Source organism: Mustelus asterias, chromosome 10 (assembly GCF_964213995.1).
Source record: "Mustelus asterias chromosome 10, sMusAst1.hap1.1, whole genome shotgun sequence".
Taxonomy (NCBI): Eukaryota; Metazoa; Chordata; class Chondrichthyes; order Carcharhiniformes; family Triakidae; genus Mustelus; species Mustelus asterias.
The window spans coordinates 18,750,379-18,775,903 of record NC_135810.1 but is presented as its reverse complement, the minus strand read 5'-3'; positions in this window follow the sequence as shown (position 1 = coordinate 18,775,903).

Here is a 25,525-nt window from a genome sequence, read left to right as displayed (position 1 = left end):
TGACCTGTTATCCGTACACCCAGATCCCTCTGCCTATCAATACTCTTAAGGGTTCTGTTATTTACTGTATATTTCATATCTGTATTAAACGTTCCAAAATGCATTACCTCATATTTGTGCGGATTAAACTCCATCAGCCATTTCTCCGCCCAAGTCTCCAACCGATTTATATTCTGCTGTGTCCTTTGAAGATCCTCATCGCTATCCGCAAATCCACCAACCTTTGAGTCATCCGCAAACTTACTAATCAAACCAGTTACATTTTGCTCCAAATCATTTATATATATTACAAACAGCAAAGGTTCCAGCACTGATCCCTGAGGAACACCACTTGTCACAGCCCTTCATTCAGAAACGCACCGTTCCACTGCTATATGTGATAGGGTCTGCAGGTTAGACATTGGACATATCAGCCATCTCAAAGCCCACTGTCTGTCTTCTATGGCCGAATCAATTCTGTATCCACCTTGCCAGCTCACCTCTGATCCCATGCGACTTCACCTTCTGCACCAGCCTGCCATGAGGGACTTTGTCAAAGGTCTTACTGAAGTCCATGTAGACAACATCTACTGCCCTACCCTCATCAATCATCTTCATCACTTCCTCGAAAAACTTGATCAAGTTAGTGAGACACGACCTCCCCTTCATAAAACCATGTTGCCTCTCGCTAATACGTCCACTTATTTCCAGTGGGAGTAAATCCTGTCTCGAAGAATCCTCTCCAATAATTTCCTTACCACTGATGTAAGGCTCACCGGCCTGTAATTACCTGGATTATTCTTGCTACCCTTCTTAAACAAAGGAACAACATTGGCTATGCTCCAATCCTCTGGGACCTTCCCTGTAGCCAGTGAGGATACAATGATTTCTCTCAAGGCCCCAGCAACTTTCTCCCTCTATGAGAGAATACATGATTCTTAGTATTCTGGGACATGGAGAGAATGTGCAAACTCCACACAATCAGTTACCCAAGGTCGGAATCAAACCTAGTTTCCTGATGCTGTGAGATAGCAGTGCTAACCACTGTACCACTGTGCCACCTCTAATACAGATTATCAACAAACATTTGCTTGTGTATAGGGGCTGTTACCTCTCCGGGATTGTTCGGGGATTTCCTGGAATGTATGATGAATCATCCTGGCACTGCGGCTGAGGGGAAAAGCACCCATGTTTTGCACCCAGTCTGAGTCATCGACTCTAAGTTTCCAGTGAAGGGGCCCTTTAAATTTCCCATGCACCTGCAGTCTCCACAGCCTGCTCTCTAATACCTTTACTGGGTACTGCAGAGAAACCACCTCCTGCTCTGCATGTTACTTACCCCTGTCAATGGTATACTGAATCTCCTGTCCGTCTGATAACTCCTGACCCCCAACCCCCCATCTGCTTTGATATTATTCCAACACATTTCAAGCCCTTTTCAGTCAACACCCTTGCTATTTCAGAGACATTGATTGAGAATGGTCTCCGTAACGGCTTTTTCTTCTGAGACAGTGCCTCAGGATTGAGGATGACTTGTTTCCACTCTGGTTCAGTGGGCTTTGAGATGGCTGATATGTCCAATGTCTAACCTGCAGACCCTATCACATATGGAGCAAATGGTATTTGAAGAATCAGATAGATGAGGTTTTTGGGGGTTTGTACACTCTTTGACAGCTTGACTTCACCTCTGCATGCTCCTTATGAAGGTTATTTTTATTCTTTCATGGAATGAGACGTGAGCATTGTTGGCAAGATGAGCAATTGTTGCCCATCCCTCATTGCCCTTGAGAAGATGGTGGTGAGCCACCACCTTCTCAAGTATGTACAGAAAAATGGCTTTTATTAGAAAGATTAGGGACCTCCCTGTTTGGGTTGTCCAAGACGGTCCTGATGATCGAGGTCCCAAGTTTCATTGTGACAAGTGGAAGATGGCAACGTATAACTTTATTTTAACACAGGGTGGTCATCGCACTCCAGCTGCCACATAGCTTCAACTGAATGAGGTCTCGGTCCAATAGCAAAGCACTTCCAAGGCAATTGAAGGCCATGCTCTGCTGTGAAATATTAGCATAGACTACACATGATCATGTACGGTTGATAATGTAACCTGTGGCCAAGAACAGACTGAAGCTGGAACAAGCAGACAAACCAATAGCCAGCCAGAGGGTATCAGTGCTCCCACGGCTCTGTGACACTGCAAACATTGTCACAAGACCAAACTGTAACTGTTCACAGCTGGTATCAATGCGAATATGTAAATGACCAATTAGGGAGGAAGTGGTGTAGTGGTATTGTCATTGGACTAGTGATCCAGTGATGAAACATCAGGAGGTATTAAAACCAGTTGCCAAAAGGTCGCTCACAGAGAACCAGTGACCAAAAGGTAGGTCATAGACGAGGTTTTAGGGAATGTCTGAAAGGAGAGGAGAGAAGGAAGATTATTTCCATCCTCAGTGTGACAGTTTTCCCTGGACTAACCTCCATTATATTGATTTTTTGCTGGTTCCCATTTACCATTTCCTTAACTAGCTGAAAATTCAAAGAGGTGGGTTGAAAAAAAATGGAAAATCAATTCTATTCAGCAATAAATAATTTAATTAAATATTTCCAAATAGAGTTAAATAGATAACTTTTATCTGCTTCTATTGGAAGATCAAAAATTAACTGCTCAGAGTGAACCCTCTAGTGAAAGAAACATTATCAGAAGTTCGCACCTTTAGACTAGAAGTTATATTAGTTTACGTTATTTGAAGATGCCCGTCACCCTGGCAACTTAGCCACCAGAAATCTCAAAGGAAACTAGACTGTTGACATGAATAAGTAATGGGGGAAAATGATAATGTGTTTGCATAATGAATGGACAAATTTCTTAGAGACAACCCTGGGAGGCACTGGCTTAGTGGTATTATCACTCGACTATTAATCCAGAAACTCAACTAATGTTCTGGGGACCCGGGTTCAAATCCTGCAACGGCAAGTGATGGAGTTTAAATGCAATAAAAAAAAATCTGGAATTAAGAGCCCACTGATGACCATGAAACCATTGTCATAGAATCATAGAATCCCTACAGTGCAGAAGGAGGCCATTCGGCCCATTGAGCCTGCACCGACCCCAATCCCACCCAATTGTCGATTGTCAGAAAAACCCATCTGGTTCATTAATGTCCTTCAGGGAAGGAAATCTGCCGTCCTTACCTGGTGTGGCCTACATGTGACTCCAGAGCCACAGCAATGTGGTTGACTCTCAACTGCCCCCTGAAATGGTCCAGCAAGCCATTTAGTTGTAACAATCGGTGTGGCATTGTGGGTCAACCAACAGCACTTGGATGGCAGCATTTCAAGATGGCAGCTCACTACCACCTTCTCAAGAGCAACTAGGGATGGGCAATAAATGCTAGCCAGCCAGCAACACCCATGTCCCACGAACGAGATGAAAACTCACACTCAATCATTCAAAACTGCTAGATTAACACTTAACTGAATTCTATCCGGATAGCAATAATTACATTTTTCATCTCTCAGTTCCTGAGACACCTTTCTGTTTCCTTTAGTCAAAGCGTGATGGGTTGGAATTAAAACTTAACACATGGAATCAAGTCGTGGGGATCTCCCGCGTGCAATCATGGAAATATAGGTTTTTTGACACTGCCCTGCTCTTCCCTCATTTGAAGGGTTAATGACAGGACAGAAATTTTTCATGCTTCTGGGAATCCATTGATTACGTACAATTTTCTCCTTTTCATTTGCTATGCAAAGCAGGTTTGGAACAGTAATTGCATTCCAAATCAGTTCTTTGGGGAGGAGGAATACAGTTCTTCGGTGAGCAAAGGCTGTCATCAGTGAAAGGGAAGCATCCCTTTTCTGCTTGAATGACTGCAGCAGCTTCAGCCTCAGGGGTGTCAGCAGCTGGAAGGGGTCCCGGATTCTTGGCTGTGTTCCTGGAGCTCTATTTTGGCACTTCATTCCAGGAGATTCTTGAACACTAAGGCCAGGAAGTCCTATAAAAGAGCATTGCAGGCTGTCTGGAGGGAGATGGGGAGAGACAATGAGTGCTATCTCACCAGCACAAAACCCGATATACAATGCCAGAATTAGTTCAATGAATTCATGGTTGACAGTGCCATTGCGTGAAATGGATACAAGGAGAGTTGTCCGTGCTCAGCATTCTAGGTCACTGGTCCCAAAGGAACAGCAGTGCAATATGCTTGGCATGAGCTTATAATTAGTATTGAGGCAGGTTGCTATATCCACCTTACTGAGGAACAGGAGCAGGAGAAGACGGCATACCTTTCGGAAGGTTACTCAGTAAGAATACTGGACTGCATTTACAAATGTTAATTTCAATCTTAAATTAATTTGATTGCACCTCATTCATTTATTAGCTGACAACATGTCTTCATATTTTTTAGCATATGCAATAAGCAGCACGGTGGCACAATGGTTAGCACTGCTGCCTCACAGCGCCAGGGGCCTGGGTTCGATTCCCGGTTTGGGTTTTCTATCTGTGTGGAGTCTGCACATTCTCCCTTTGTTTGTGTGGGTTTCCTCCGGGTGCTCTCACAGTCTGAAAGATATGCTGGTTAGGTGCATTGGCCATGCTAAATTCTCCCTCAGCGTACCCGAACAGGCAGAGTGTGGTGGCAAGGGGATTTTCATAGTAACTTCATTGCAGTGTTAGTGTAAGCATACTTGTAAGCCTACACTAATAAATTATAACAAAGTTTGCACAATGGCATAACAAAGCAAGAGATAATATTGCTTCATTTGGAGCTTCCCCGCCCTGGCCCCCACGAGAGTCCAAGGGCGGAATTTTCCCATCTCACCCACCACGGGAATCATAGCAGGTGGGACAGGAAATTCAGTGGACCATGCAAAGGTCTGTTGACCTCAGTGGGGGGGATTTCCAGCCTTGGGGCAAGTGCTTGGAGGAATTTCCAGCTGGGGAATTTCCAGACGCGCTTGCCCCAAGGCTCAAAATTTCCACCCTAACAGTTTATACTCATCTTGTCATGAGAATGTTGCATACCCATAAGTGGTTGTTCATAGCCATCTGTCTCTTAATTTATTTTTGAGGTCTGGACTTTCTCAGTATCCCTCTGACCTTGGACTGTTCGAGGTTTCGAATAGATTTGTTAATATGTGGAATGGTTGCACACCTTAGCTACATCCTTCTGCATTGTTAGCAGATTCTAACTTGACCACTTCTAGTTTTCAGCTAGTTACGTGATAATGATTAATTCCGGGAAGCATTAGTTGGTTGTGTGTATGAAAATGTCTAAGGCAAATGTAAGTACTTCATATTTTAATCTAAATAACTTGCATATGCTGAGATAAAAATAGAAAATGTTGGAAAATCTCAGCAGGTCTGACTGCATCCGTGGAGAGAGAATAAAGCTAATGTTTCGAGTCTGGATAACCCTTCGTCAGAGCTGTATATGCTGAAAATAGGTACATTTAAAAGACTTAATGTTACATGGTTCACAATTCTATGCTATAAATATGACAACTGGTTTTGTATTTACTTATAAGAAAGCCCAAACACAATCCAACAGTTTTCATGTAGTTTGTCATATACACCATATTCCACAGCATTCCACCATATTCAATTTGGAAGTTACAGTTAAATCCCACTGAGATGCTAAACAGCTGTAATGGATAAAAATTGCTGTAACATCATCTACCTGCATAATGTATGGTCCCTTACCGACACACAGGATGAACTGTGACTTGTGCAAGTGTGTATATGTGCCTTCAATTCATAATATCTGAAGACTACTTTTCTGTTTGTACAGAAGTTTGAACAGAAGCAGTGAAATCGAGGCACCACTTCCAGAGAAGATGGGAGCACATGTTGGAGTGATCAGCTGTAGATAATGGCCATTTATTTTCATTCCATCCCAGAAAATGTGTTCATAGTGCCACTGGGACAAAAATGCCACACAGCAGTTCTATGACTTTTCCCTCCCAATTAAATAAATGTGTCAAATATTCTTTAGATGAAAACGATTTACTTCCACGTGTCATAAAGCAGAAATTACCGGTGGTGATGGTAGAAACTGAAAACATCGGGTGGGATTTTCTGGCCTTTCCCGGCAGTGGGATCTTTCGGTCCTGGCGATAGTGACCCCTTCACGGTGGGATCCCCAGTGGCGGGATGGGTAAGCCACGCAAAATGCCGTAGCGGGACAGGGAGATCTGGCTGGCGGCCAATGATGATCTGCCACTGGTATACACACCACGGGGGAGTGGAAAATCCCATACATTGGCCGGAATTTTCCTGGCTTGCCTGCCCGAGGCTCGTAGCATCTCGCCCGAGGCCAACAGAGAATGTCGTTCTGTGAGCCTTGCCCGCTCCAATTCTGGGGCGGGGGTGCCAGTAAAATTCCAGCCATTATCTTTAGTCAAATAAGATCGATGTTGCCATTAAAATACTGATGTGGAGATGCCGGCGTTGGACTGGGGTAAACACAGTAAGAAGTTTAACAACACCAGGTTAAAGTCCAACAGGTTTATTTGGTAGCAAAAGCCACACAAGCTTTCGGAGCTCTAAGCCCCTTCTTCAACCTGAAGAAGGGGCTTAGAGCTCCAAAAGCTTGTGTGGCTTTTGCTACCAAATAAACCTGTTGGACTTTAACCTGGTGTTGTTAAACTTCTTACTGAATTAAAATACTGAACAGAGGAAGGCAATCATTTCTATCAATATGAAAAGCAACTTAGGAATGTGGTCATCCATTTTTCAATGAATGCAAATCTACTAACTACTGTAAAATTCTGAATATCTTTTTATTCTTATCATATTCTGAGAAATAAATATACTCATAGTCAAAAAATATGACTTGGAGTAATATTGCTTCACAATAAAACTATTTACAGATTCCAAATGCTGGTTGGATATGCAATTCAAAACTTAATAAGTAAAATACAAAGATTATTCTCAATGCCACGCAATTTGTCGATTTAATTAGCCTAGACCTGTCAAAGTATGAGTGAAAGGTGATCTAATCTCTTGCCAGCCACTTCCATTTATTCAGACTGTCTTTTTGACTGTCTTTTTCAGTGCTTTATAATGCATGTGGAGACAACCCTTTCTGTTTGAAAAATGTTCTCAATTAAAAATTCAGGTTCATGCACCTAAAAAATATATCCTTTTGTAAGCATGTTCTCTCAAACATTTTCTTTCAATGAATAAACGAGGACAGAGCCAGACCAATTAGCAATGCTCACATTGGGTTATTTCCAGGTGTAAAATAGCTTGGCTTGATAGGATGTCAGTTTACACTCAACTGAATGTTTCAACTTTGTGATCCAGCAGCGATAATCCAAAATTAGTAATGGCACTGCCCTCGAGAGGCTACCCACATAACACTAACAACTGCACAAAAGACAAAACACATCAAAGATGCATTAATCTAGGTCAGATTGTGTCTGCATCATATTAAACCATGGTAGCCAAATTTAAGTCATTGTAGAATATCTTGCTTTTAATGGAGTATAATATATCTGTGCATCTTGTATCGAATCATAGAATCCCTGCAGTGCAGAAGGAGGCCATGTGGCCCATTGAGTCTGCACTAACTCTCCAACACCCTAACCCTGTAACCCTATGTATTTACCCTGCTAACCCCACTAACCTGGGACACCAACGGGCAATTTAGCATGGCCACCCAACCTAAGCAGCACATCTTTGGACTGTGAGAGAAAACCGGAGGAAACCCAAGCAGATACGGGGAGAATGTGTAGACTCCACACAGTCACCCGAGGCTGAAATTGAACCTGGGTCCCGGCACTGTGAGGCAGCATTGCTAACCATAGTGCCACCGTGCTTTCACCAAATGTCCGAACCTACATTCCTCACATTTCTTCCACTGAGCATTAGGGTGACGGTTTCAGATATGTGAAGAGGTTTGGAGTTTACTTGAATTTTCACCTGAGAGATTAGCAGAAATATCAAAATGAAAATTCTCTGATGCTCCATAAGATGCTTGTATGGTTGGCAGTAACTTCTTGAACAGCTTGATATTTAAATTGCAGTTACTTCTGCTTGGCTTTGCCAATCACTACTTCTCACCGTTTACAACAACAATTGATATTTATGTAGCACCTTCAGCATTGTAAAATATCCGAAGGACATTTTTCACAGCAGCGCTATCAAACAAAAGTCACTTAGAAGCAGGAAAGAAAGACTTGCAAAGGGATCTTTTTATTTTTTATTTGCTTTTCAAATCCTGGCTTTAAAATAGACTTGCTCCAAGCAAGAACAGTAGAGGGATGATTTCCCAATGCTGTATTGCTGGTGGGAAGATAGTTTGTCGATTATTTGAAATCACTGGTTCGAAAATCATTTGCAGCGCATCTCTACGTTTCAAACATACATTAGTGATAGGTAAGGCTGAAAGATAAATGTTGGGTGCATTAAGTGTGGAGACAAAGCCAATCATTGCAGCTCTACCTTTTAACTTTCAATTATTTTCATAGAATCATGGAATCCCTAAAGTGCAGAAAGAGACCATTCGGCCCATCAAGCTTGTACTGACAACAATCCTATCCAGGCCCCATCTCTGTAACCCACATATTTATCCTGCTAATCTCCCAGACACTAAGGGTCAGTTTAGCATGACCAATCAACCTAACCTGCACATCTTTGGAGTGTGGGAGGGAGCCGGAACAGCTGGAGGAAACCCATGCAGACACAGGGAGAACGTACAAACTGTACCCAGGCAGTCTCCCAAGACAGAAATTGAGCCCGGGTCCCTGGCGCTGTGAGGCAGCAGTGCTAACCAGTGTGTCACCGTATTGCCCTTTGTTGACCTGTATCTTGCTAAGGTCCTTTCTAACCCTGGAAAATAAATGTCTCTAACTCTGATGAGCTCTTTCTGTCAAGAGGGGACATCCCAAAATTGAAGCTCAAAGTTTGGTTTGGAATAAAGAAATACAAACAAAAAAGTTAACAAAGGAAATGACTGAATAGGTTGCTCCTTACGAAGTATAATCCTAAAACTATTGTGACTATAGCATCAGAACTTCCATTCCTGTTCATCATTGTACCAGCTGCATCAAAATCTACAAATTTTATATTTGTGGATTTGGAGATTTAAATCAAATGGTCACCAGGGGCCTGTTTTTCCATTTTCATTCTAAGTGCTGAATCTGGGCGTAATCCAGATCCGACTTAGAAATCTGCTTTCACGCGCCCCGATACACACTCAGCCTGAAAAAAAAAATCGCGGGTCCAATTCGTGCTGTGGGCGGGGCTTAGTGCACCCAAAACGATCGGAGCTCTGAACTGAGCAGGCGAAGTTAGAAAAAAATTTGAAAAAGCACACCCCTGTCAGATCGCTCCCGGGCCGCAGAAAGCAGAGAAGGCGGCCCCGGAGCGAAAAGCAGGGGCAATGGCCCCACAGACATCATTGCCCCCCTTATTCACTGCCCCCCCAGACCGATCGTGACTCCCTGTTCCCTTCCCCCCACAACACCGATCACCCACAGAGTGGCAGCGAACCCACCTCCCCCCCCCCCCCGCCCCCCGCGCCCCCAGAGAACGATGTAGCCTCACTCATCCCCCCAGAGAATGGTCTGGCAAACTCACCGCCCCCCCACTAGAGAATGATCTGGCCTCCCTCCCCCCCCCCACCAGAGGAACATCTGACCCATGTCCTCCTCCCTCCCCACCAGACAATGATCAGCCCTCTCTCCCCCTCACCAACAGACAACGATCGGCCCTCCCTGCCCCCCCTCCCCACCATCAGACAACAATCGGCCCTCCCCCCCACCAGACAATGATCAGCCATCCCCACCCACCCCACCACCAGACAACGATCGCCCCCCCCCCCCCAACCAGACAACGATCCGTCCTCCCCCCCGCACCAGACGACGATCGGCCCTACCCACCCCCTCCCCCCACCCCCCCACCACCAGACAATGATTGGGCCTCCCTCCGCCCCCCCCACCAGAGATATATCTGACCTGCCTCCTACCCCCCCCAACCAGAGAATGATCTGACCCGCCTCCCTCCTCCCCCCCACCACTGATCTGAGTCAGAGAACAGTAAGAAGTCTCACAACACCAGGTTAAAGTCCAACAGGTTTATTTGGCAGCACTGGCTTTCGGAGCCCCAAGCACTCACTTGAAGAAGGGGTTTGGGGCTCCGAAGGCGAGTGCTGCGAAATAAACCTGTTGGACTTTAACCTGCTGTTGTGAGAGTTCTTACTGTGCTTACCCCAGTCCAACGCCGGCATCTCCACACCTGAGTCAGAGAGCCATTGGAAGCTCTGAACTTGCTCTTCAGCAGCTGGAGCACCCGATTCAAACTTTTATTCAGCAGGTTCATTTCGGCGCGATTCCGGATCAGCAAACGTGGCGGTAAAGTGGGAAATGCTGATAAAGTTGGGCGGGCAGTTCATTAATTCAAATTGAAATCCATGCAAATACATTTAAATCGCCGTTGCGCCCATTTCGGGTGCGAAGCGGATCGCGGCCATTCCCGGGTTTCGGTAAAGTGGCCATCTGCATGGACGCAGGCGCGGATCGCGTTAATGGCCTCACACCTGACTTTACCACGTTTTTGCGCCCGAAAACGGGTGCAACACAATGGTAAAATAGGGCACCATAGGGCAATCGTGGCCCTAAAAATTTGACTGTTTGATGCCACAGCTACTTTATGGTTTGAAATATTTCTTGAAACAATAAGCCATTGGCAAGAGCAATGTGCAGAAGAGAAGTTTCTTGATTAGTCTGTTTCCAATCTAACATGGATGGAGATAGAGGTGAATTAAGTGGTGTTTTTTTATTCAATGAGTGAGAATTTGGGAATGTGATGAAACTGTGCCTTTAAGAAATGTATTCTTTTCATGTTTCTTGTAATTTTTCAATCCTCCCTAGCCATGAGGGCTGGTGCCACAGAAATTTATCTTTTTCAGAGGTACAGTTTATCCTGCATAACATTATGACTGGGTCAGAGGTAGGAGTGATGCCTGCACGGTGGTGGAGTGGTTAGCACTGCTGCCTCACAGCGCCAGGGTTTCTCACAGCATCAGGGTTTGATTCCTGGCTTGGGTCACTGTCTGTGTGGAGTTTGCACATTCTCCCCGTGTCTGCGTGGGTGTCCTCCGGGTGCTCCGATTTCTTCCCACAGTCAAAAGGTGTGTGGGTTAGGTGGATTGGCCACGATAAATTGTCCATTTATGTCAGGGGGATTAGCAGGGTAAATAAGTGGGGTTGGAGGGATAGGTCTTGGGTGGGATCATTGTCATTGCAGACTCAATGAGCTGAATGGCCTCCTTCTGCACTGTAGGGATTCTGTGGATTCTATGATTCTACTGTGGTTAAACAACCTGTGGAAAATCAAACAACTGAGGTGTTGCGGGAAATATAGTCTGGGAAGTTTCCAGACTGTGTGCGAACAGGATTACAGTGTGACAGGTTGAGAAGGGAAGAAGAGTAAAAAATCAAAGAGTAACAAAGAGAACTGCGCGCAGTTCTGGTCACCTCATTACAGGAAAGATGTTGAAGCCATTGAAAGGGTGCAGAGGAGATTTACAAGGATGTTGCCTGGATTGGGGGGCATGCCTTATGAGGATAGGTTGAGGGAGCTTGGTCTCTTCTCTCTGGAGAGACGAAGGATGAGAGGTGACCTGATAGAGGTTTACAAGATGTTGAGAGGTCTGGATAGGGTAGACTCTCAGAGGCTATTTCCAAGGGCTGAAATGGTTGCTACGAGAGGACACAGGTTTAAGGTGCTGGGGGGTAGGTACAGAGGAGATGTCAGGGGTAAGTTTTTCACTCAGAGGGTGGTGGGTGAGTGGAATCGGCTGACGTCGGTGGTGGTGGAGGCAAACTCGTTGGGGTCTTTTAAGAGACTTCTGGATGAGTACATGGGATTTAATGGGATTGAGGGCTATAGATAGGCCTAGAGGTAGGGATATGATCGGCGCAACTTGTGGGCCGAAGGGCCTGTTTGTGCTGTGGCTTTCTGTGTTCTATGTTCTAAAGATAAAGAGGTAGAAGTTCAGTTATCAGAAAGAATCTTTGACCAGATGGTTGATAAAGAACAAGAACAGGTGGAGGATGAAGCGGATATCTTTAGTTCAGGAAAGTTGGCAGAATTACAACAGAAAGATGCAGAGATAAAGCAGTTGCATCAAAAAGCATTCACAGGAGAAGAATCTGAGTGTATATCAGAATGTTATTAAATTAGAAATACTGTCTTAATGATGAAGTGGAGACTGTTACATATCCAGCCAGATAAAAAATTGATCAAGGAGAAATTGGTGAGTCAGCGCTCTGAGACTACCTTGTTGGACTATGTCAAACTTTAGGGACAGATTAACTAGTTGACAAGACAGCATTTAAAGCTGGCACAGCATGTGATGAAAAAAAATGAAACAGATAAAAGATCAAAAATGTGCAGAAAACATGTAGAGCAATCACCAGCTATATGTGATATCTGAGTCGTGTATGGACCATGATATTGGCTGGAATTCTCCTGTCCCACCTGCCACAGGAATTGTAGCAGGCGGTGGGGGGGGGGGGGGGGGACCATGCAAAGGTCCGTTGACCTCGGGTGGGATTCTTTGGTTTTGAGGCGAGCGTGGTTGGAGAATCCCACCCATTGTATTGGTGATGTCTTGCCTCTACAGAAATGAGAATAATAACTGGAATGAACTATGATTAAGGATAGCGAGATGAATTGTGATTGTCACATTTTCTCTGTCATGACATATGCCCGTTAAGATTTAGTCATTGTAATTGAGTCTGTGAACACATGATTTAACTAAGCAACACCCAATCTCTTAACACAAGAAGTACATATCAGGACCAGGAAACTACATTCCCATTTGTAACTGACAGTAATTTAAGAGGAAACGGCAAGAGAATAATGTTGGTGTTGTTTAGTAGATGGGAAAATCAACTACAGAGTTTGACTGCAACAAATATGTCAGCCTTAACATATTGGTGCAGATCTTCCAGTCTCTGGATGGTCATACCCTGGCTGTATCCCTGAAATCCCCATGCACTGACTACATGGGAATTGCCTGGGAAATTTCAACTTCCATTGGGTATTGTATCCAGAACCCTCTGAAACTCTGATTTTAAAGTTGGAGACTTTGGATGATTCCAACTCACAGAGTAGAATGGTTAGCCATTAAAAAGTTAGAAATGTTAAAACCACTTCCAACTCTTCAGCAACCATATTATTCATTGCCCTTCCCCAACCCACTCTATCCCATGACCTCTCACCTGACACACTTATCGTCTCTCCATAGCTTGTGAAAATGGCATTTAAACATAACAAATTGACATTGACATAAAAAGGTGGCATGGCTTGGCCTCCCCTGATGCTCCTACACAATAAGGGAAGGACTCCAAGAACAGATGCAGTCTACATTTCCCAGGAGGTCTGGTTCAGGAGTGAGGACAAGAAATATGGAGCTCTGGTGTAAGATCTGTGGTACTGTGAGTAGCTTTGGTCCCCTCATTTAAGGAAACATATGATTTCATTGGAGGCAGTTCAGAGAAGGTTCACTCGGGTGATTCTCGGTATGGAGGGATTGTCTTGTGAAGAAAGGTTAAACCAAGTTGGGACTCTGCTCATCGAAATTTAGAAGAATGAAAGGTGATCTCATTGAACCAAATTCTGAAGGGACTTGAAGGGTAAATGTTTTGAGGATGTTTCCCCTCATGGGGGAGTCTAGGACCAGAAGGCACAGTCTCAGAATAGAGCGGTGCCAATATAAGACTGAGATGAGGAGGAATTTCTTCTCTCAGAGGGTTGTGAATCTTTGGAACTCATTGCCACAGGGAGCTGTGTGGGCAGAATTCTTGTGTATATTTAAGGCTGGGATAGATAGATTTTTGACCAGTAAGGGAATCAAGGGTTACAGGGAAAGGGCAGGAAAGTAGATGTGAGGAATGTCGGATCAGCCATGATCCTACTGAATGCTGGAGTAGGCTCGGGGTGCCAAATGGTCTTCTTCAGTTCCTGTTTCTGATGGCCCTACATTCTTATAAGTAAATAGGAATGAAACAGCCATCCGAGGGTGATTGTTGCTCCTTGAGAGGATTTGGTTCTACGTGACAGAGGTGACCATCGGACGCCTGTTTTTTCTTGCATTCTTTGTCTACAATGTCTACAATTGTCTACAATGGGGCGGCACGGTAGCACAGTGGTTAGCACCGCTGCTTCACAGCTCCAGGGACCTGGATTCAATTCCCAGCTTGGGTCACTGTCTGTGTGGAGTTTGCACATTCTCCTCGTATCTGCATGGGTTTTCTCCGGGTGCTCCGGTTTCCTCCCACAGTCCAAAGATGTGCGGGTTAGGTTGATTGGCCATGCTAAAATTGCCCCTTAGTGTCCTGAGATGCGTAGGTTAGAGGGAGTAGCGGGTAAATATGGAGGGATATGGGGTGGGGCCTGGGTGGGATTGTGGTCGGTGCGGACTCGATGGGCCGAATGGCCTCTTTCTGCACTGTAGGCTTTCTATGATTTCTATGATTTCAATTAATGATCTTCTACTATTAATAAATATATTATTATTTGGAATTGAGTCCTTATTGAAGTAATTGTGTTGCATTATTCTTTATTTACATATATGCATATTACTAACAGTAACAGAAATCTGAAACGATGGATGTCTGACGTCTAGAGTTTATTTACTCACACTGTGCCTCTTTAATTATGAGAGTGCAGATCTGTTTTTGTCCACATTTGGATGTGCACAATAACACATCAACTATCGAGGCTGGAATGAATAAGGCACATTTATTTCATTCAAATACTGTTGTTGCTTTAACAGTGCAACTTTCATACAACAGCCACCGCGCGGTTATGTACTATTGAATTTCACAGAAGTTAATCCCAGCCTCAGCTGTGTAAATGTTAAAATATTCCTGCAATTTCCCATCTAAGGAAAGATCTTGCCTCTGCTGGTGCAGAAGTCCCGCATGCTGACTGGGAATATTTTAGTATTTATTAATTTAGTTTTGGAGAATATGTTTCAGTCTTCCATAAATCACAATATTAGTCGTGCACTTATGAAATTCAAGCCATTGCATGAAACACTTCAGGTGAAATTTTGCTGTTAATAAATCATTATTGCTTGGTTATGTCAGCAGATTCATTCACATCAGCCGTTATTGTGATGGAGTACCCTGCTACCAGCTCGCATAGGTCGAGATAATAACTTCAGATTTTTGTATCCTATATTAAAAGAAGGTAATTGTTCTAAAATTATTGATGCCTTCAACGCAATCTTCCTTGCAGTGTTAAATATCAGCCCACCTAATCCAAGAAGGTAATCAAGTATTAGGACCGGTTAATTTGCATTCATACTCAATAAAGTAAACATTTTAAAAATTTAACACAGCCATCTTGTTTCCCATTCACATAGTGTTAACAAATTATTCATCATTTTAGTTTAACACATCTGCTCGTAGCAAAATAGAACTTTGCAGAAAAGGAATCAGGACATGGTGAAGTTGGCTGTGAACTCAACAATGATTAAATCTCATGTACTGCCTGTCACATAATGTCCCTAAAAAGCGCATGACGGACAACAATTTTCAGAGAAAACTTTAATAACTCCCCTAGAACGCCATGAATTCCAAACATAGATAATTGAAATTCATTCCGGCTTCACGTGGGATCTGGTAAATTACCTCTGTTGTGCTTATTTACTGACTCTGACTAGTTTCCAGGAGTGTGCAGAAGGAGAGCTGTCTAATCCTTTTTTAAAATATTTGTGTCAATACAGTTCAGATGGAATGAGAAAGCCCCGATGGGATGAAAATAATTTTGTTTAGTAGCTGTTAGTTTACATCAGTGGAAAGCAATCTTCAGCGAGCTAAGGTGATCTTCATCAAAATTTTATCAATCAACACCACAAAGCCCTAGCAGGAATAACATGAGATAACAGAATTTGTACAAAAGCGGAGAAAACTTTCCCAATTTGCTACTTGAGAACGTTAACTGATAAAATAAAGTGACAGCCAATTGATGATTCATTCCCCAAGACAATGCCTTGACCAATCAGGGTCAAACTGCCTGGTTTAAATTTCAAATAATACTTGGCAGTTAACTGTCAGTCACCACCACTTGGTGCATTCTCCATGGCGGTGCCTCCACTCACATCCAATTGTCAATCAATCAGCACCCTCTTCTCATGGAGTATAAATTGGTGTTTTCTCCTAGTACCGATATTTTTGCAAGGTTTCCTGATGAGTGCAAGGTAAAAAGTTTTGACATGTCCCTATTTTACCATAAAGAAGCTATTCCATAAATGAAGAAATTACACTGAGGCATCAATAATGTTCTCATCATCACAAGATAATGTTGGTTACTTCTTCAACCTTTGGCCAACATTGCTATAAATTGAAATTAACATTTGTTATACCATGGCGTGTTGTTAAATGAACTCAATAGTTGATAAGTATTTGTCCACGATTTCTGTGACAATATTGAAAGATTAAAAAAATAAGAGGATTAGTGTCTCCACCGAGGAAGTATTTTCCAATTTCCCCTTCATAATCTCAAGGACATTGAGGATGAAATTTTGTCAGACTGGCAGTGGCCCTGATGGTAGGATGGAATAGATAGTGCCTGGATCTCAACAACTTGCAGCATGAAAAAGTTTTTCCTCATGTCGCCATTACTTCTTTAACCAGTTATCTTAAATCTGTGCTGTCTGGTTCTCAATCCTTCCGCCAAAAGGAACAGTTTCTCCCTATCTACTCTCTCCAGACCTCTCAAGATTTTGAATACCCCAATTGAATATCCTCTCAGCCTCCTCTTCTCCAAGGAAAACAGTCTCAATTTATTCAGTCCATCTACCTAACTGAAGTTGCTCATCCTTGGAAGGGTCATCATGTGACTGAAGAGGCCAATTCTTAACCCACAGTTCTTAGAGCACATGAGGCAAGGTGTTGAGGGGGATAGCAGAATCCAGAACGTAGGACTTGATTTATTTCCTTTCCTTCTCTGCCGTTGCTTTGCCTCATCATTAAGACCTTCTCAAAGCATGATTCAGTTTCATGGACAAGTTGTCACCATGTGGAATGATTCTCCCAGTCATTATGTCAATGCTGCCATGCTTCAAGCTGAGCTTCAGGATGTCTTTTCTTTGAGGCGTTTTCTTTCTTTAATCTCCATAGAAAATTGACCGAGAGTTGAGAAAACGGGACATGACGACGCAGACATTTTTCAGCCGGCTGAACGCAGTGTCCAGTTCATCAAAATTGATTTTGCAGCAGTTTTGCCTGAATGATTGTGGAGCTGAATACAAGAAGGGCACCAACATTTGTTCAGCCCTCCCACTGAATCTGAAGAATACGGCAAGAGCATTACTGGTGGAAATTCTCTGATGCTCTTATCTATCACTGGTACACAGTCCAGGTCTCAATGCAGCACAGGAGTATGAATCATAGAAAGAAACCCTATAGTACAGAAAGAGGCCATTCGGCCCATCGAGTCTGCACCGACCATAATCCCACCCAGGCCCTACCCCCATATCCCTACATATTTACCCACTAATCCCTCTAACATATGCATCCCAGGACACTAAGGGCAATTTTTAGCATGGCCAATGAACCTAACCCGCACATCTTTGGACTGTGGGAGGAAACCGGAGCACCCGGAGGAAACCCACGCAGACACGAGGAGAATGTGCAAACTCCACACAGACAGTGACCCAAACCGGGAATCGAACCCAGGTCCCTGGAGCTGTGAAGCAGCAGTGCTAACCACTGTGGTGGCAACAATTGTTTTTGTACACTAGTGGGAGGGGGTGGGGTGGGGGGGGGGGAGGGGGAGGGGGCGGGGGGGGGGCTGCGGTGATTCTCCCAGGCCACTGTGCAAATCAAGCAGGTGGCCCATAGCAGGACTCGCGACTGGCATCCGGCCGATTGCAAGTCTCCCAGGCAATGTTTTTGAATGTAAGCAGCGTCAGACCGGAAATCAGCAGGGGCTGATTACCATATTGAAAGTCCAATTCAATATGATTAGCCAGCCCGGGACTGGCTTGCTAATGTTTCTGCCCCCACTCGGAGAGATTCCCACCAGTGGGGATTACAACTGGTCCCCATGAACGGAAGCCAGGCATGCTAACCCCACTGTGAGGAGAGAGGCTGTTGAGAATCCCTCCTGAGGGTTGCGGTGAGGGGGCGCCCCTTGGGCTGTGCCAGCCCAACATGCTGGCAGTGCTCACTAGGCACTCTGGCATTACCCACCAGGCACTGGGCCATGCTAAGGAGGTAGGACCAGGTGGGTGGGCCCTACTTGGGGAGTGGGGCTTACTGGGAGGCCAATTGGTGGTAGTGGGGGGACTCACTGCGCACTCTGCAATGGGATTGGTGGGAGAGTGAGGGAGGAGGAAGTCGGGGCTGCACATGAGGGAGGCTGACGATCGGGATGCCGGCGATGGAGGGGTGGAGCGGCTAGTGCACATGTGGGGAGATCGACGCATGCGCAGTGGTCTGCTCAGCGCACTGATTCCGGCCTCTCCAGAGGGATGAGGCCCCCCCCCCCTTACTGGCATGAGTCTCCCTGAGTCACTCTGAAATCTCCCATTTACCTGTCTTTTGGGGACTTAGTTTTTTTAGGAGAATCCTGGCCTAGGTCTTTCGTTGACATTTGGTGGTCTTTGTTATAGTTATGGAAGGCTGAGCTGGCACTGTTGATGCAATGCTGGACTCCTCATCAATGGCAGTGTTTTGAGGTGAGTGGCTGCCAAGGGTATGGAAGAGGTGAAAATATTCCAGAACCTTTCCTTCAGCATATATGGGAGGTGGAAGTTTTGACAGACCAAATCTGGGTTAATATATAAATTATATTCTGACAGCACTCAAAGACTTGACTCTTGTATGTACAAATGAATAGTGGCTTACAAATCTGGTGTAGAGTGGGAAATGACACTGCATACTGTAGATCTCATATATCTATTGTGGTCAGTTTGGTTTTGACACAGAAGTGACTGAGGTTAACGAGTTTTCCATTGAGGTAGTACTTAAAACTGACACCAGAGGGCAGTTGATCTTTGGAGTGAATACCCACTACCAGGTAGGTTGTAAATAGTGTGGGGCTTTACCAGTGCCTTGCTTCATGCAGTTTCTGATATTGAAGGTCTCAGATCTCCCAATCAAGACAAATGTAGTCATATCATCATGAAGAATTTGTAGGAATGTGTTGAAGTTTCATGGCCATTCAAATTTCTGGGGCACAGTCCAGAAATCTGCTGTCAACAAGTCTCTCACTCCCTGGTGGAAATTGATGAACAGATGACTATGATTTTCCCATAATCCCAGCCAGCAAGCAATGGTTATTCATCACTGTGGCCCACTCAGGATATTTTGCGGATACTCTGATTTTGCTATTTTTTAAAGATTTTAGAAGACTGTTTCCTAACTACAGGAGGAAGAATAAGGAGTGATTGATAGTAGTGAAGGAGGCTAACAGTAGGAGCCTGGTGCCACTCTCTAGTATTCAGTGTAGAAAGGACCTAATGACCTAGGGAAGGTGAGAAAATTGGTGCATTAACCTTTATCCTGCTGTGTGTACCGTCCCATCCCTCAACCTGTCTTGTCAATAATATAGCACATTACTCCTCTCACACACATGTACCATGTAGCTGGGCCCCTACTTCCGTTTCTATGCACTTTTTCACATCGCCATCTATCCATCCATCACTCCCACTTATGGTACCCTTGTCAATGTGCAATGTCATATCTCTCCCTGATGGCCAGCCTCTCCAAATATACCTCATCTGTCAGATGAACTTTATGCCATTGCAAACACTCACAGGTCTCTTTTTTCCCCTCTTGATGAAGAAGGCACGGAACACCAGAAAGAGGGAGAAGGACAGAACCGGAGAGAGTCCTGCAAACATCACACAGCTGACAAAAGACTCACCTGATGAAGGAGAAGTGCTCCGAAAGCTCGTAATACCAAATAAACCTGTTGGACTTTAACCTGGTGTTGTGAGACTTCTTACTGTGCCCACCCCAGTCCAATGCCAGCATCTCCACATCATGGCTGACAAAAGAGGAGCAATAGAATTCAGTGGTGTATCAGCATCCCTGGCCATTGGAGCCAAGAAGACGAGCAGCTTCCACTATCTGGTGACACAATTAAACACAAACATATTGTGAAGCCAGAAGGGCTGGGTGCCGGAGGAGTGGTATTTCCAACACCTGCCTCTCCATTTTCTAGATCATATCCACCCCTCACTCAACATGACCGGTGAATGCAGTTACACTGACCAAGATGTTCAGCACCAGTGCGAAACCCCGTTATAATCCTCCCAGCCACCACACTCATATATAATCTGGTTACTGCCCAGTGAGGAGCAATTTACCATAGCCAATCGACCTAACCTGCACATATTTGGATACTTCCTTTAACTTGAAGATGTCAGAATGGCAACTATCACTTTATATCTTTTTTTTCCTGTTACACATTGGAAACTATCTGTATCCCTTAAAACTGATGTTACTGGGCTGGGCAGAAATATTGAAATGGTTGCTGCAAACAGAAAGTGAATGATTGATCGTACCACGATTGCTCTGTTTCTTCAGAGTGAGAAGCTGGGGTTTGAGTTATAGGGCGGACTTTTACAGCCTTTCCTCATCCTGAAACAGTAAAATCCCACCTGAGGTCAAAGGACCTTCCCATTGTCTGTCCCTTGCCCGCTCCGATTCCCACGGCAGGCGGGGTGGTAAACCTCCGGCCATACAGTCTGCAAGTTATATCAAAAATAGTTTAATTAATTGGCAGAAATACTCACGAAGCTTGTGAGCAGAACATTATATTTAAATTTATATAAAACTGAATGTCAGTAAGTTTGACGTCGGTGGTGGGCAAGTTATTGGAAGGTGTGATAAGGGATAGGATCTACAAATATTTGGATAGACAGGGACTTATTAGGGAGAGTCAACATGGCTTTGTGCGTGGTAGGTCATGTTTGACCAATCTATTAGAGTTTTTCGAGGAGGTCACCAGGAAAGTGGATGAAGGGAAGGAGGTGGATGTTGTCTACCTGGATTTCAGCAAGGCCTTTGACAAGGTCCCTCATGGGAGGTTAGTTAGGAAGGTTCAGTCGCTGGGTTTACATGGGGAGGTAGTAAATTGGATTAGACACTGGCTCAATGGAAGAAGTAAGAAGTCTCACAACACCAGGTTAAAGTCCAACAGGTTTATTTGGTAGCAAATACCATAAGCTTTCGGAGCACTGCTCCTTCGTCAGATGGAGTGGAAATCTGCTCTCAAACAGTGCAAACAGACAAAATCAAGTTGCAGAATACTGATTAAAATGCGAATCCTACAGCCAGCCAGGTCTTAAATGTACAGACAATGTGGGTGGAGGGAAAGGATGTCCCGAGGCATGGTACATTGGGGAAACCATGCAGATGCTACGACAACGGATGAATGAACACCGCTCGACAATCACCAGGCAAGACTGTTCTCTTCCTGTGGGGGAGCACTTCAGCAGTCACGGGCATTCAGCCTTGGATCTTCAGGTAAGCGTTCTCCAAGGCGGCCTTCATAACACACGACAGCGCAGAGTCGCTGAGCATAAACTGATAGCCAAGTTCCGCACACATGAGGACGGCCTAAACCGGGATGTTGGATTTATGTCACATTATCAGTAACCCCCACAGCTTGCCTCCTGGACTTGCAGAAATTCACGAGCTGTTCTGTCTGGAGACAATACACATCTCTTTAACCTGTGTTTAATGTTCCCTCCACCCACATTGTCTGTACATTTAAGACCTGGCTGGCTGTAGGATTCGCATTTTAATCAGTATTCTGCAACTTGATTCTGTCTGTTTGCACTGTTTGAGAGCAGATTTCCACTCCATCTGACGAAGGAGCAGTGCTCCGAAATCTTATGGTATTTGCTACCAAATAAACCTGTTGGACTTTAACCTGGTGTTGTGAGACTTCTTACTGTGTTCACCCCAGTCCAACGCCGGCATCTCCACATCAATGGAAGAAGCCAGAGAGTGGTTGTGGAGGATTGCTTCTCTGAGTGGAGGCCTGTGACTAGTGGTATGCCGCAGGGATCGGTGTTGGGTCCTTTGTTGTTTGTCATCGATATCAATGATCTGGATGATAATGTGGTAAATTGGATCAGCAAATTTGCTGATGAAACAAAGATTGGAGGTGTAGTGGACAGTGAGGAAGGATTTCAAAGTTTGCAGAGGGATTTGGACCAACTAGAAAAATGGGCTGAAAAATGGCAAATGGAATTTAATGCAGACAAGTGTGAGATATTGCACTTTGGAAGGACAAACCAAAGTAGAACATGCAGGGTAAATGGTAGGACTCTGAAGAGTGCAGTTGAACAGAGGGATCTGGGAATACAGGTACAGAATTCCCTAAAAGTGATGTCACAGGTGGATAGGGTCGTAAAGAGTGCCTTTGGTACATTGGCCTTTATAAATTGGAGTATCGAGTATAAAAGTTGGAGTGTTATGGTAAGGTCATATAAGGCATTGGTGAGGCCGAATTTAGAGTATTGTGTACAGTTTTGGTCACCTAGTTACAGGAAGGACATAAATAAGGTTGAAAGAGTGCAGAGAAGGTTCACAAGGATGTTGCCGGGACTTGAGAAGCTGAGTTACAGAGAGAGATTGAATAGGTTGGGACTTTATTCCCTGGAGCGTAGAAGAATGAGGGGAGATTTGATAGAGGTGTATATGATTTTGATGGGTATAGATAGAGTGAATGCAAGCAGGCTTTTTCCACTGAGGCTAGGGGAGAAAAAAACCAGAGGGCATGGGTTAAGGGTGAAAGCAGAAAATTTAAAAGGGAATATTAGTGGGGGCTTCTTCACGCAGAGAGTGGTGGGAGTGTGAAATGAGCTGCCGGATAAAGTGGTAAATGCGGGGTCACTTTTAACGTTTAAGAAAAACTTGGACGGGTTCATGGATGAGAGGGGTGTGGAGGGATATGGTCCAAGTGCAGGTCAGTGGGACTAGGCAAAAAATGGTTCGGCACAGACAAGAAGGGCCAAAAGGCCTGTTTCTGAGCTGTAATTTTTCTATGATTTTCTGGTCACCCATCAAGATTATATATGAAGAAGAAAGGCAGATACTGAATTGTCTGTATCATTTAACAATGTCAGTTTAATTCACTAAGAAGAAGATCCTTGAAATTTGACTGGAAATGTGTTATAGCTAATAGGAAAATGGTGACTAATAGCCCTAACAAAAAACTAAATTATGCAGAAGATCGCTTAATTTATCTAACCACTATCTGTGAAAGACAGAATTTCTTATCCAATAATTTAATTTGTGTGACAGAGCTGTGCCACTTCAAGGTTTGCAGAAGGTTATAAGTTGCAAAATTCCTTTGAATATTGAGATCACACTTATCAGCTTAAGAGCATATTAATGATTAATGAGCCACTGCACAAGTTCATTAAGAGTTCTTTACGGTTAACTTTACAAAGATGAAGTAAATATTTTATTTTAGCTGGCTCCCTATTACCTTAAGATTATGTTAAAAAAAATGTTTCCCCCAATTAACTTCCTTTTCATCTTACATGCTGGGTAAATGAAAACGGCGAAATTATATAGAGAATTTAATCTACCTATCGGTCACGTACAAGAGAGTAATTCAGATGAGAAGCTCAATAAACCACAACAAATATCAAGTGGTTTGTGCTCATTATCCGAGCCTTCAAAATAGGATTACTGGCTTGTAATGGAGGAAGAGGCAGGATAGTGGAGATCAGGTCACAATCATATCAGTCATGTGCTCTACAAACTGCAGAACATAAATTGCCGAAAGGCCTTCTCCTCATATTACTAAAGTATTCAAATTTATTTATTATTGTCACAAGTAGGCTTAGATTAACACTGCAATGAAGTTACTGTGAAAATCCCTGAGTCGCCACACTCTGGCACCTGTTTAGGTACAACGAGGGAGAATTTAGCATGGCCAATGCGCCTAACCAGCATGTCTTTCGAACTGTGGGAGGAAACCGGAGCACCCGAAGGAAACCCATGCAGACACAGGGAGAACGTGTAGACTCTGCACAGACAGTCTCTCTTTGTCATCATTCCTCCACAAACCAGCAACTTTACATGGTGCAGGAGCTGGCCAAGATGGCACAAGGACATTGGCATATCAAACTGCTTATCTTCAAAGACAACATTGTCAACAATTGGGAAATGTTTGGAAAGGAATAGTGCGCATACTGCCATGTTGGTCTCTCTGATAAATCGAAGAAAGTACAAGCGTACACACTGTTGAACCTGGTGGGCTCAGAGGTCATTGAAAAATCTGAATCCTTCAACAGTTCTTACATGCCATTCCTGTAGCCACAATGATTGAGAACACCCACGCTTTTAACATGTCACTTCCTGAATATAGATCATAGAATCATAGAATCCCTACAGTGCAAAAGGAGGCCACTCAGCCCACTGAGCCTGCACTGACAACAGTCTGACCCAGGCCCTATCACCATAACCCCATATATTTACCCCGCTCACCCCCCTGACACTGAGGGTCAATTAAGCATGGCCAATTGACAATTAAGCAATTAAGCAGGGCGACACGGTAGCACAGTGGTTAGGGCGGTACGGTAGCACACTGGTTAGCACTGCTGCTTCACACCTCCAGGGACCTGGGTTCGATTCCCAGCTTGGGTCACTGTCTGTGTGGAGTTTGCACATTCTCGTGTCTGCGTGGGTTTCCTCCGGGTGTTCCGGTTTCCTCCCACAGTCCAAAGATGTGCGGGTTAGGTTGATTGGCCATGCTAAAATTGCCCCTTAGTGTCCTGCGATGCGTAGGTTAGAGGGATTAGTGGGTAAAATATGGAGGGATATGGGGGTAGGGCCTGGGTGGGATTGTGGTCGGTGCAGACTCGATGGGCCAGATGGCCTTTTTCTGCACTGTAGGGTTTCTATGATTCTTTCTAATCAACCTAACCTGCACACCTTTGGAGTGTGGGAGGAAACTGGAGCACCCAGAGGAAACCCACGTAGACAGGGGGAGAACGTGCAGACTCCACACAGACAATCACCCAAGGCCGGAATTGAACCCAGGTCCCTAGTGTTGTGAAGCAGCAGTACTAACCACTGTGCCACCATGCCCTCCATGGCAGTATATACATGAATGCACATTCCACATTGATGATCTTCTGTAATTCATAGGGAATTATTGACTATCAGTGATTTTTTTTAAATATTTGGTAACATTTTCTTGAAAAATACATTTTCATACATTTGTAGAAACTTATTTTGCATCAGCAATCAAATTCACCAACAAGAATAATTTAATCAAAACCTCTGCTTAAGAGGCAGTTATATTTTCACAACTCATTATGCAGTTAACAACCTGCCTGGCTAGGATTTCAAGGATCAGACATTTACTGAAGTGCATGATCAGGTCATTTGGTGTAATAATTGATTTGGATTCAGGTGCGGAGTGGTAAACAAACAAAGTTACAGCTTCCAGTTGCTCTTGGATAAAGGAAAGGGTGACTTGGTCACTTCGCATGGTTCAATCCCCGATCACCGTTGCATGGCATGGTGGCACAGCAGTTCGCAC